Here is a 14,071-nt window from a genome sequence, read left to right on the forward strand (position 1 = left end):
TAGAACATATCAGTTCATGTATAATGTATAATATAAGTCAATGGCTGAGCTGTAATGGTCAGTTACTGATCACCTGACCAGTGCCAGCCGTGCGGCCATTCTGATGTATGTGCATGAACGGTGACTGGCAGGTGACAGTGACAGTTGGATTTGACTGGCGACGTTGGAGGATCGACTGACTATTTCGAAAGCGTTTTTCATGGATTTGGAGGAAGCGGCGATTGTTTTGAGGAGGAGAAGAGTGAAGAGAAGAAGACCTACCTCTGTCTCATCGGCTGATGTACAGAGCGTCATGGATAAAGCACCCAAAAAACGGCGTGCTGTCCTGTCCTCATCGGCTGATGAGCAGGACATGAAGGATGAAGAAAAGGACTTCATCATCAGGAAGGAGGGAAAGAAGAAGCGATGTACCGTCCTGACCCTACTGGATGAAGATACGAAGACATCTAAGAAGAGGAAAAGAACCGTCCCACCCAGCTCCTCCAAGATGTCTGCTACCATTCAGGATGAGAAGGAAGATGTGACTACCCACCGGAAATGTGCCAAGAAGAGAAGATTTATCAAGACCTCTTCAACTGAAGCACAGAAGGCCGGTGAAGATATCCAGAAGCCCCAAGACCGGCCCGAAGACCAGAGAGCCTCAGGTAGGTGCATACACACATACATACATGCATACATACATACATATAATTTATTTATAGGGCTATTTTCGTAGTATCAGGTTAGCACCTCTCCATTTCTATTGCACTGATACAACCAGAAGTAAGAATATTCTAGATTTACACTTCACCTTTACAGCTGTACAGTGACTAGGGGGTAAGGAGGAAGAGTGCTAGCGGGGCATGTACCCTGGGGGCTAAGTTAGCTGGCGGCAGTAACATGGCATTCTGCCTTGGTTAGGTTATTTAGATACTAGGGGTACTAGGGCATTCACCATGAAATAAAATCTATCATTTCCAAATCACAATACCAGAGCCAAGAAGGGCCTTATAATATGGTCCACAAACCAGTAAAGTGATGCAGAGATGATCATCTTCTTATGGCCATACAAATCATCTGACACGTGCATATTGGTTTGGAGACATTTAGGACTGGACAGACTCCATTTATAGGGGTTTCCTGGACTAAAACATTTTTTAATCTGTGATACATTATGAACTGCCTTTTGGGCCTACTTGCTAGTTTGATGCAATTTTGTGGTGGTTTTAGGTGCGCGTTCACATGACAAGTTATTTATTGATGCTACTCCATGTATATTTATGCTTTTTATGCTATTTATGACTGTTTTAATTGATTGAAGTTTTGCGTTACCTGTGTATAGATTCTAAGCAGCTGTTCACACAAGGCATTGCATGTATATTTTTCTGTTTATAATAAATATTTTATTTGGTTGAAGTTTTCCCTTTCTGTGCATGCAGACTGTAGAGGACACTCGGTATTTGTTCACACAACGCGTCATGTACTCATGTCATTGTACGTATATCCATGCTGGTCACTTTGATGGAAATCCAGCAGTAAGTGCATGCAATATAGTGGAGGATACTAAGTGCCTGTTCACATGATGCATCACTCACTAATATTACTGACTGTATGGTTATACTTATAGTGACTGGTTTATATGACTGAAATTTCAGCTGTCTGTACATGCAACTTAATAGGAATGTTAGATGTCTGTTCACATAATGCTTTATTTCAATGACTCCATATTTTTTGCCTACAATTTAAAGTGGTTATCCAGGTATATGATACTGAGCCCCACTTCCTCTTCTCAGGAATTGACATCATGTCCTTTGTTCACATGGCCAAGCTGCAGCTCAGTCCCATTCAAATGAATGTGGCTCAGCGATTGCAGGGTCACGTATCAAATGGTTGTGATGTCACTGCCTGAGAAGAGGAACTGGAGCTCAATATCATATACCTGGACTTAATAAGTTATATAGGTGAGGTAGCATTCATCTTAAAGGGGTTGTCTAGGACTAGGATAGTGATCTTCACTTCCTCTTCTCAGGCAATGACATTACGTCTGTTCGTCATATGACAATGCTGAAGCTGAGCCCTATTCATTTGAATGGGACTGAGCTACAGCATGAGTGTGATGTCATTTCCTGAAAAGATGAAGTGGAGCTCACTATCATAGGCCTGGACATCCCCTTCAAGGTGCATGTTCAGGGTCGGACTGGCCCGCCGGGTAACCGGGGAATTCCCCGATGGGCCCCGAGCCCTGACTGAAAGTTTTCATTTTACCAATGCAGATGCATTGGTCGGGGCCCGATCGGGATGGCCAGGGGCCCCCAACCGGGCACCTGGCCAATGCATCTGCCTCCACACACAGGGGCCCCAATTAACTGATGCTAAAGCTGTATATATCGGAGGACAGCATGTATAGCTTCAGCATCAGCTAATGGCCTCTTCCTTCACTTACCTGCAGCTGCTTTCCTATGAGGTCTCCCCTGCTGCCCGCATGCACTTCCTCCCTCTCTCCCCCCTCCCCCTCCTCCTCACACACATTGCAGCGTGTGGGGAAGACAGGAGCCATCTGCTGCAATGGAATATGTGAGTAAATTCTTTTGGTAAAATCTGTATGTTTAATATGTATATGTGTGTACATTTGTGTAAAGTATGTGTCTTGTATACTGAGTGAGTTCTGTATGTTTGTATACAGGTATGTGTGAGTGTATACAGTATGCTATAATAATGTGTATGTATATATTTGTATATATATAGTATTCACACAAGTATATATATGACTTATATATGGTATATGAATGTATATTAATGTATATGTGCTATAGTATTGTATATATGGTATATGTATAAGACCTGGTTCACATCTGCGCTCGGTGATCTGTTTGGGGAGTCTGCATGAGAACCCCACCCACCCCGAACGGATTACCAAACGCATTAGCAAGCGGTGTGCAGTGAAAGTATGCGGACTATAATAGGGTCCGTGTGCTTTCCGTGCGGTGTCCGCACGAGTCATGTGGACAGGAAAGTAGATTGTGAAGCACTTTTCTGTCCGCATGTTCTATGGTAGTTCTATGGTTCTTTGGTAGTCTGTTTGGGAGGGTCCCTATGCGGACTCCCCAAATGCATTACTGGAAGCAGATGTGAACCAGGCCTGAGTATGTAGGTGTATAGTGAGTGCAATCCCATCCACACATTGCAGAAAAACACACACAGCGGACACACTGCAATTTCCAAAACTGTTGAGGTTTTGGAAATCGCAGCATGTCACTTATATCTGCAGAAACACCTGCAGTTTCCCTATAGGTATAAGGCTAAGTTCAAACAGGGTTTTTTGCTCCGGAACCTGAGACGGAGGCCGCCTCAGGTTCCGGACCAAAAAACGGGTAGCCGCGACTGAATTCCGGTGCACTGCATCCAGTCACGCACTCTGCTCCAGATTAGGCCCAATGAATGGGCCTAGATGGGAGAAGGGTGTGTCTTCAGGCTGAATCGCGAGGCGAAACGACCTGAAGAATGAGCACCTCGCTTCTTTTTCCGGGAGCTGGAACCGGCTCCCAGAAAAAAGAACTGACCGGCTCCCATTGATTTCAGCGGCTGGCACGTGGGGGGTTAAGGGGCCGGCTGCGGCGTGCTTCCATTCATTTCTATGGGAGCGTGCTGTTCGGATCGGCTGATCCGAACAGTGTTCGCTCATCTCTAGTCAGGATTGTGAGGCCATATCCGCCTCAAAAGTACTGAGGAAACAAAGTCCTCAGAGGAAACCTCTGCGGAGTTTCTGCAATAAGCGCTGCAGGAAAAACTGATATGTTGCCGCCGGGGTTTTTCCCGCAGCACTTTTTGCTTTATCTTGCTACATGGGGCTTTAGCCTAAGGCTGAGTTCACACGGAGTTATTTGGTCAGGAGTCCACCTCTAAAATCAGCCTCCAAAAAAGCCTCCCAAACGAACCAAATTCCTGACCAGAAAACTCCGTGTGAACTCAGCCTTATAGTATGACTAGCTTTTACCCGCGACTTCGTCTGCGGTGATTTGAGAATTGGGCGGACACAGACGTGTGAAACTGTAAAAGTGCTTTAAAAATTTCAGTGGGATAGCAAATGTGATATTTTATATTGTGTATGTAGTAATACAGACAATTTGTTGTTATTTTCAGAGGATTTTTATTTTGTTATTTTTAGTTGGTCTATGGTAAAGTAGACCTGTACATACTGTACCTTTTTTATGCTCTCCACTGCAAACCTTTTTTTTTTAAACCAGACACAGAGTCGGACATGCAGTACTCTGTGTCTGTTAAAAAAAAAAAACGGTTTTGCGGCGGAGAGCATAAAACGCTCACCGCCGTTCATGTCCGGACCCGGTCTGACAGGTTTCCGACTTCTGCATGCAGAAGGTGGAAACCTAATACGGAGTGCTGAACGGTAGTGTAGACCCAGCGTCAGCCGCGCTTAGGGGCGAACTGTGTGACAACAGAAGATGGAACCGCAAGAACGGAGAGCAGACGGTGGTGTGAACTGAGTCTACGGGAGCCTTGACACGGAGTGAACGCGTGTGTATTTGTGCAAAATACACGTGTAAAATTAAGCCTCCTATTGACTTCAATTACATTTTACAGGCCTGTAAAAATATCATTGAAGTGAATGGGAGTCTTATTTTGACATGTGTATTTTTACACATGTATCTTGGCAAAATACACGCGCGTTTACGCCGTGTGAAGGCTCCCTAAGGGTTTTTTATGCAACCACAATATGGCGGGTCTAGATTAATGGTAGCTATAGCATTCTGGGGAATGTGTATTGGTTAGATGAGCTTTTATTGAAATGATAGTCCAAAGTGTGAACCAAAATGGTGGTTTGTTACGTGTGAGTGTGACGTTGAGGGAGTAGGGCAAATATTTTATTAGTAGACGGGGCATTTTTGGGCGGAATGGTAACTAATATGTATATGCATCACAGTAGTTTGGAGTTTTATATGTGTTGTTGGAGGATTTTTTGATTGTTTTCTTTTTTTTTAACTTTTTTCTTCGTTCCACTGAGGGGTGTGAACCTGCAATCATTTGATTGCAAGCCTCCATAGATGGCAATCCAAGTGTATTGCCGTCTATGAGAGTTTGTGTGCCTTACTATCGCGGCTGTCCATAGCCCAGCTGGACAGTGCAGATTGTAAACACAGTAGGATTGTAAACACAGGTGTGGGAGCATTCAGTATGCTCCCGGCTGGCAGCGGAACAGGTCGGCTCCTGTGAGGTCAGCAGGCAGGAGCCGGTCTGCAACGTTGAAGGCAAGGGGAAGGGGTGTTTGAGGGAGAGGGGGGTCAAGTGTTAATGCCTGCAATCCCAGTTCATTTTAATTGCAGGCAGGAGCAACTGGCCTCCTTGTGTAGTGGAAAGCTATATGTAAATGTGAGTGAGTAGAGTGAGGGCTACTCCTGAGGTGACAGTAAGGAGTGTGCAGGCAGTTTGTGGCAGGAAATGCAAGTCAGTGTGTGTGAGTCTATAGCTGGGGCTAGGAGTCCTGCTTTTGTGAGTCTCCTGGTTTAGTGGCACCAAAAGTAGCCTATGTTTCAATCCCAAGGGAAAACTATGTGCAAATCCGTCCAGGCGTTTTAGCGTGATTGAGGAACAAACATCCAAACTCACAAACATCCAAACACACAAACTTTCACATTTATAATATTAGTAGGATGCTCAGTATATTGAGATAATAAGGATGAGGCCCAACAGCGAGACACAGCTAAAAAAAATAGCTGTGGAAAAAAAAAAGCGGCGAATCTCAATGTATTTTTTCCACAGCATTTTTTTATTGAGCTTTTGATGCATTTTCCCTGCACGTTCACCCATTTGCGCAGCTGAAAGTAACCGGCCATGTTTTTAGAAGCGCGCACATTTTAGAGTTTGTGGCTGTTCCACATCTTTTTTTCCTGCAGTGTGCAGATGAGGTAAATTTGATTAAATTTCATTCACTTTGCTGGTTCCGTAAAACACTTTTTTTTTTTTTTTCTGTAGTAGCCAAAGACCTTGTGTTTCTGCAATATGAGGTTTCAGGTATTTATGGCCTATCCTGAGTATAGGCCATAAAAAAGTTTAACCCTGCACAACCCCTTTAATATGCCCCACACAGTTTAACATCCCCCTTCTGCACAGGATGTTACCCCATCACTGCTCCCACACAATATAATGGCCCCATCTCTGTACCCCATACATTATGGGGGACCAGTGAAGTGGCCATAAAATATTTGGCCCAGACAACCCCTTAAAACAGGTTGTCTATAAACTGGAGTGATCACTGTGGTAGCTGCCGGGGAGGTGTAAAAAAAAAAAAAAAAAAAAAAAAAAGCCTTCTCACCTGTCCCCAGCACCCCGTTGTCCGCCGGTAGTGTCTGTTTGGTCTCATGGCTTCTTTTCTAGAAATCCTGTACCTAATTGGTCTCAGCGATCACATGAGGTGCAGGACTCCCAGAAAGTAGTGCCAGTACGAGACTGAATGGACACTACCGGCAGACAACGGAGCACCGGGGACAGGTGAGTATTCTTTTTTTATTTATTTGTTTTTTATTTTACACCTCACGCCCACCACATGAGTTGCTCCAATTCCTGGACAACCACTTTAAAGGATTTATCCATCTTTCTAATATTGATTGTCTGTCCTTAGGATAGGCCATCAATATTACATCTGTGATGATACAACAGCCAGGACCTCTGCAGATCAGCTCTTCCAGGACACTTTAGCTACTAGTAATGGTAACATTTCTAGGAGCCATGCTGTTCACTTGCCATACAGGCTGTAGCAGTAGGTATATGTAGTGCGCATGGTATAGTGCGTGAGTAGCATGGCTCCCAACATGTTATCACCTTTAACCGCCCTGTCTCGGTACCGCTGATCTGCAGGGTCCTGGCGGTGGGCCCCTAGAAACAATTCCACTGGTGGGCACTAGACATCCCAGTCCGACCCTGTGCATGTTACCTCAGCCATATAACTTATTAAGACAAATAAGTGTCTAAAAGGGGTTGTCCAGGACTAGGATACTGATCTCCACTTCCTCTTCTTAGGCAGTGGTATCATATCTGTTGGTCACATAACCATGCTACTGCTGAGCCCTACTCATTTGAATGGGACTGAGCTGCAGCATAGATATGATGTCACTTTCTGAGAAGAGGAGGTGAGCTCAATATCATAGGCCTAGAAACCCCTTTATGTTGCCAACAAAATTCTGGGAGACTTTAGCCCCTCCCCCTGGCCCAATCACAAACCAACTGACAACACCTTTACACACCCAGGAATGCCCACCAACTATGCCCCCTTGTGTCTGACCATGCCCATTTCCTGGGTGGATTGGCAACTATAGTTTAAACAGCCCTCTTGTTAACTTCATGTTCACTTACAAGTCCCCTATGATCAGTCATAGTCTCAGTCATGACCCACCAGACACATCATGTGACCTCTGGTATCCAGTTAGTGCTGTCCAGGTATGTGACAGGTGAATAGTAATTTGAGGGGCAGAACATCCACAATATATCACTACAACACCTCACCATGTCTGTGGCCTAACAGCTCCACAATCTCCTCCATGTCTCCTCTATGGATGCTTTGCTTTTTTTATTTCTAATAGTAAACTTTATTGACAAAATGACAATATCATCTAGTAACAGTTGTCAGGGTTTTTTTTTATTAACTTTATTTAAAATATCACTTACACACAGTAATGTTATGTATGTGAATAAAACCCACAATTGTTTGATAATAGGTAACAATACTGCTTACTGAATGAGAAGAGTCACATGAAGATTTGCCTGTGTGTATATGTGTCTGTGTATATATGTGTGTATATGTGTGTGTGTGTGTATGTATATGTATGTGTGCATTTGTATATGTGTCTCTATGTATAAGTGTGTATATGTATATAGCTGTGTGTATAGGTATATCTGCTTTCCATAGGAGAGAGCATAAACTGTTGATCACTGCAGTCAGAACCCCCCTGCCCTTTCAATGCTGAGAATGGGGGATGTTTCACTCCCATCGAGCATATAGCATTACATGCAGACTCACCCACACTCCATTCATTTCAATAGGAATTCCGGAAATATAGCACTTAGCTATCACCAGCACTCCTTTTGAAATGACTGTAGTAGGGAATGTGTCTGCCTTCACTGTTATTCTCAATGGATTTAACCCGCTTGTTCTAAAAACAGTTTGACACATGGCACAGGCCACCTTCTCCAGCTTCCCAACAGAATGAAATTGTTTTCCAGTAGCCACCAGGAGAGGGAGCTCACGGCACAGAAATTTTACACTTTCTATAGAGCTCTATGACAGCTGTATTAAATCCTATGGACTGAGCTCCCCCTAGTGGTGGCTTCAGGTATACAGTGCTTTTTTCAGTGATGAAGTGAATTTTCCAAGCTAAAAATGGTGTTGTGGTACAAGGAGGGAGGACAGCGTTGTGGTACATGGAAAGAGGACAGTGGTGTAGTATATGGAAGGAGTACCATGGTGTGGTACAGAGAGGGAAGACAGTGGTGTAATACATGGAAAGAGGACTGTGGTGTCATAAATGTTGGGAGGACAGCGGTGTGGTACATGGAAGGAAGACAGGGATATAGTAGAAAGAGAAAAGTGAGTAGTGTGGTACAAGGAGGGAAGACAGTGGTGTGGTACATGGAGGGAGGACAGCGATTTGGTTCATGGAGGGAGGACTATGGTGTGGTACATGGAAGGAAGAAAGTGGTGTGGTACACAGAGGGAGGATAGCGATGTGGTACACGGAGGGGGGGGGCAGTGGTGTGGTACATGGAGGGAGGACAGTGGTGTAGTACATGGAGGTAGGATAATGCGCATGGAGAGTAAAATAGTGCCATACCTTTGAGCAAGCTAATACTCCCTTATAGTACAATAATGTCCTTACATCCAGGTTTTGAGGACACAGATACAGTTAAAAATGACATTTGTCTGGTTATATGGAGTTGTAGGTTAAAAGACCGGAGGTTCAAATCCCCATGGGCCCATCTGCATTAATAGATTAGTATTGTCTATTTAGCAGAGCGCTTCTCTGTATAATCCCCAGGTTTTGAAATCAGAATAAGATGGTTCCACTAATATTAACAGAGATATAAATAGAGAATTTCTGTTACCATGTTTTAATTGTCTTCTTATTTTTCCTATTATTTTCCCCTCTAACAGAGGACAGCGGCGTCCGGCCAACCTGCTCTAGAAGTGCAATCTCCGGTAACATCAGAGACAGATTGATATTCCATCGTATACTCGGGCAAGGAAGTTTTGGAAAAGTCGTTCTGGCTGAGGATGCTTCGAACCAACACATGTATGCTGTGAAGATCATCAGCAAAAGATCCCTCCTGTCTTCTAGCAACGAGGAGGATTTGTGGGTTGAACATAGAGTCCTACGGCTGGCAGCTGGGAGCCCCTTCCTCATCCATCCGGCCTTTGCATTTCAGACGAAGATGCTTATTCTACTAGGCCTGGAGTATATGCGCTGCGGAGACTTCGATCAACTCCTGCAGCTGAAGGGGCAGCTTGACATCCCCAGTGCAAGATTCTATGCTGCCGAGCTCGTCTGTGGAATCCAATTTCTACATCACAAAGGCGTCATCCACAGAGACCTCAAGCCCGAGAACATCTTGGTGGCTGAGTCGGGCCACATAAAGATCACGGATTTCGGTCTCGCATTGGAGAACATGTTTGAAGACTGCACAGCCACCGAACTTGCTGGAACTGAAGGCTTCATCGCTCCTGAGATGCTCGCAGAGGAGAAATATGGCGCCGGAGTGGACTGGTATTCATTTGGCATCATCCTAAATATGATGCTTACCAGTGAGTGTACGTACAATCCCACACAGTACACCTCAATGCCCTCCGGCGCTGAAGACATCATTACACAGGTCAGTATGCCACCATTGTATTATGCACAAATATCATCACACTGGTCATCATACCATCATTGTATTAATAAATGAGATTGTATTTTTTTTGTGTGCAAGATATTTGTAGATATTCATAATATTATTTCTCATTTTCAGCTCCTCCTGAAAGATCCTGCAAGGCGCTTAGGAGTGAATGGCAACATCCGTAGCCATCAGTTCTTTCAGGATATTCATTGGGCCTCTGTGGAAGCGCTCCGGATGCCCCCACCATACATCCCAGAGCCAACAGTAGCTCGTGGCGACGCCAAAAGCTTCAACTTGGCCAAAATGGAGAAAGCAGAGGCTAAGAAAAGACGAATACCAGCAAAAGATCAAGCCAAATTCAGAGGATTCTCATTCATCACCTGATGAATCCTCTGCAAGACACCGGCTCTAGTGTCACCAGAGCAAATTTCCCCTGAGCTCCTGGCAGAAGACGGACAGACAGACCGAAGACAGGAATCTTCTTCAAAAATACCGAAGACTGGCACTGGATTGAAGAGAATCATCTTCAAGGAAGAGGACACAGCTAAGGAAGACACCACTGGACATCGCTAATGGACCCAGCTAGTAGAAGACCTGCACAGCTGACGGTGGTAAGTAGGAGCAGTAGTAGGACCTGTCTAATCATGGGCATGTGTACTACACCGGTAAGTGGATTTCCTCAAATTTATGATAGCGCCTTATGATGCTGTCATGAGTTGGAAGAAGTCAGATGATCACATGCCTATGGTAATTTTAATACTGTATACAGAGTTATACTCTCTATACAGTCATTAAAGAAAAAATCTTGCCGGTATTAGGATTTCCTCTTGTCCATGACAGAACTGTCATGGGTGAGAGGAAAAGGTGCGAGTTGGCCGGCTATTAAGGGGTGGAGGAGGCCGGATTTTTTTTTTTTTTTAACTGACATTTAATTCTTGGCGGTGCAGTAACAGCAAAACCCCAGCCAGGAATTAATGGGTGTCATACTTACACGAATGTGACTGGTCACTGGTGCCCAGGAACTGGATTTGGCTATAATTGCATCTGGTTACAGTGTCACCACCCAATAGAATCACACTAAGGCTGAGGCACCACATTGCAAAAATGCAGCTTTTTTTGTTGCAGATTTAGCTGCGTTTTTTTTTTCCGTCAAAGCCAAGAATGGCTACAAAAGAAATGGTAAATATATAGGAAGCTTGTTATATGTCTCCCTTCTGATCAATCCACTCCTGGCTCCGGCTCGAAAAACACAGCAAAATCTGCAACGAAAAAAGCTGTTTCTGCAATGTGGGTCTTTAGCCTAAGGCTGAGGCCCCCACATTGTGGAAACACAGCTTTTTTGTTGCATATTTTGCTGCGTTTTTCTGAGCTTAAGTTAGGAGTACATTGAGCAGAAGGTAGACATATAAGAAGCTTCCTATATATTTCCCATTCCTTCTGTAGCCATTTTTAGCTTTGGTTGAAATAAACCTCATCAAAATGAATTGACAGGGCCACAAATACAGACAGATATAGGGTATGTATAGGACAGATATAGGACCTGCTCCATAATTTTCAGCTCTTCAATTTGGCCCAGATACACAACCACAAAAAAATGGCTGTATATATGGGTCAATTGAAATGTATAGGTCTGTACTTTTATCCACAGTTGTGGATAAAAATCGTGGTCATGTGCATTACAGGTTAGCAACTCCATGTGCCTCATATTAATAGCAGTTAACCCCATTGTGTCCCTCACATTAACCCATGTGCTTTACATATGGGATACTGATATGTGAGACATATGGAAGCAATAATTAAGTAAATATCTTAATAGGTCGTTTATTAGTACCTCCATATGTCTCACATATCAGTAACCCTTATGTGAGCCACACAGGGATTAATGTGAGGGACATGATGGAGTTAATTGCTATTAATGTGAGACATATGGAGTTACTAAAACTAAATTAATAACCCCAAATGCCTGACATTAATAAGAATAGTTAGTAACCCCAGCATGTACCTGTTGTTGTTTTTACCATTGTTTCCGTAGGAATAATTGACATGCTCCAATTTACAAAAACAAGGCGGTTTCTGTCCGCATCAGATATATTTATTCTACAGGGGGCCCCGGGCCTAAAGTTATTTCTCTCCAATTTTACAAAAGTTACATTCATAACAAGGATATATTGTTTCTCACTGTATTGTACTCTGTAACAGTGGTGACAGCTGAATACACTTGTGGAAGTGGTAGACTCCATTTAATGAATAACACCAGTTGAACGCTTAGGGTATGTTAACACAGCAAAAACCAAATTCCGTCGCGTGAATTCTGTACGGCTAGCCACGACGGGATGCCGATGCCTTGCACCAGCATTCAGTCGCGGCATTCCGCTCATGATTAGGCCCGAATGAATGGGCCTAATCAGGAAGGAGTCTCGTGCCGTGGACGCTGCGGCTGTCTCAACCGTGGAATCCGTGGGAAGAAGGGACATCTCGCTTCTTATTCCCGCTAGCGGAAACAAACACTAGCAGGGGAAAAAAAACGTGCGGCTCCCATTCAAATGATTTCTGAGCAAAAAAGGTCTGTTACTGCTAATAGTTTAATAAGTGCAACCAAATACCTTTAGCAGTGTTTTGAGTGATTTCTGGGTTTCTGTGGGAGTTCCTTTCATCTTCTGCATTTCTTTATATGGGTAGCTTCCTGTTCTGTTTTCCTACATCTACCATAATGTCTTGCGCTTCACTCAAAGCTGACTCACACCACTTCCCTCCCTCTCTCTCTCTCATTCTCTCCCTCCCTTTTTCACTCGCACCCCCTCCCTGTTTCCTTAGATAGCTTGCCCAGTACTAGCCCTTCTTAACTAACTCAATCATCCCACCCCACCATATTTACCTGTCTTCCAGGCAGGATCTTCTAGGCACAGGACTTCACTTATTCTGGGCAGTTGGCACCTCCTCTTCTTGATGTCTGTCTGGTGCCCACACCTGCGCAATAGAGCTGGAGTGCCAGGTGCTTAGATTAGAAAGATCATTTTATCCCGGACAACCCCTTTAACTTAAGGCAAAACACCAATCAAAACTTTCTTGTCTCAGCTCTAGCTAATACAAAACCAGACCTAACTATACATGTGGCTTGCCACACGAATACAATAAAATAACACACAGTTCCACAGTTCTCACCAGACTATAGTACTCCTGCACAGACCCAGGTGCTCCACACTCTCCCAGGACCTGCCCAGAGTGAAGGAACCTGGGGATATATAACTTGATTCCAGCACCCTGCCTGTCACCCAGTTTTTCTCGGGAAGGAGTATGAGGGACTGTAAGCTTCTTGCTCAATTAGGTGACTGGATGTTCTTCACCCCCAACCACCTGTGACAATTCTGCACTTAACCCCACATCAGACCATAAACTCTTTAGTAAATTCAGGTGTAACCAAAACTGTCTGTTTACAAAGGACCGATTTTAACTGGTGGAATATCCGCTCTTTACTCCAATAGTCCACGTCAAATTTATTTCCCTTTACTTCCCTGAAATCTGTAAAAAGAGCTGCAATGGTTTCAAAATTGGTATAAACCTGCGATGGTACCCAAAAATCCCTAAAAAAAGCTCTCACTTGCTAAGGCCTACTCCCCAGCAGCACTGAACCATACTATCACCAGACTTATCTGAAGAACCTGGAGGATACATAACGTGATTCTAGAACCCTGCCTGTCACCTTCTAACTATATATATATATATATATATATATATATATATATATATATCTCAGGAGAGGTGATCCGCTGTTTGGGCACTATATATTGTCTCTTAGTACAGTACAGTATTTGGGGGGCACTGTGACACACAGCAGATCTCTTTATTATTGGGTACCATAATAGCTGATGTTATGAGGGTGTAGCTATAGGGGATACAGCGGGAGAAGTCACTACCATGCCCTGGATCTCCAATTTTCATGGTAGAGGAAACAGTGCTATGGTGTTTATCATATCATAAAAATATTTTTATGAGTTTGTACTCATACATTTTAGAAGACAGGAATAACTTATGTGTGTATGGTTAGTATTTATTTATTTTTTTGATCTGGTATAGGGAAAGGCAGGCATGTAATATACCATTTTGGCTGCACAAAATTCCTTAAAAACAAAATAAGGGTGAGTTCACATGGGGTTTTTTGGACCGGATTTTGAAGCGGAATCTGCCTGAGAATCCGGCTCAAAAAAACGCT

The 14,071-nt window shown here is 43.8% G+C and overlaps 1 pseudogene; it reads right to left on the reverse strand.

Moving 5' to 3' along the window:
• Window positions 1-13,243: 13,243 nt before the first annotated feature.
• Window positions 13,244-14,071, reverse strand: part of LOC142194094 (myosin-7B-like) — a 62,458-nt pseudogene continuing 61,630 nt past the window's right edge.

Source organism: Leptodactylus fuscus, chromosome 2, assembly GCF_031893055.1.
Source record: "Leptodactylus fuscus isolate aLepFus1 chromosome 2, aLepFus1.hap2, whole genome shotgun sequence".
Taxonomy (NCBI): domain Eukaryota; kingdom Metazoa; phylum Chordata; class Amphibia; order Anura; family Leptodactylidae; genus Leptodactylus; species Leptodactylus fuscus.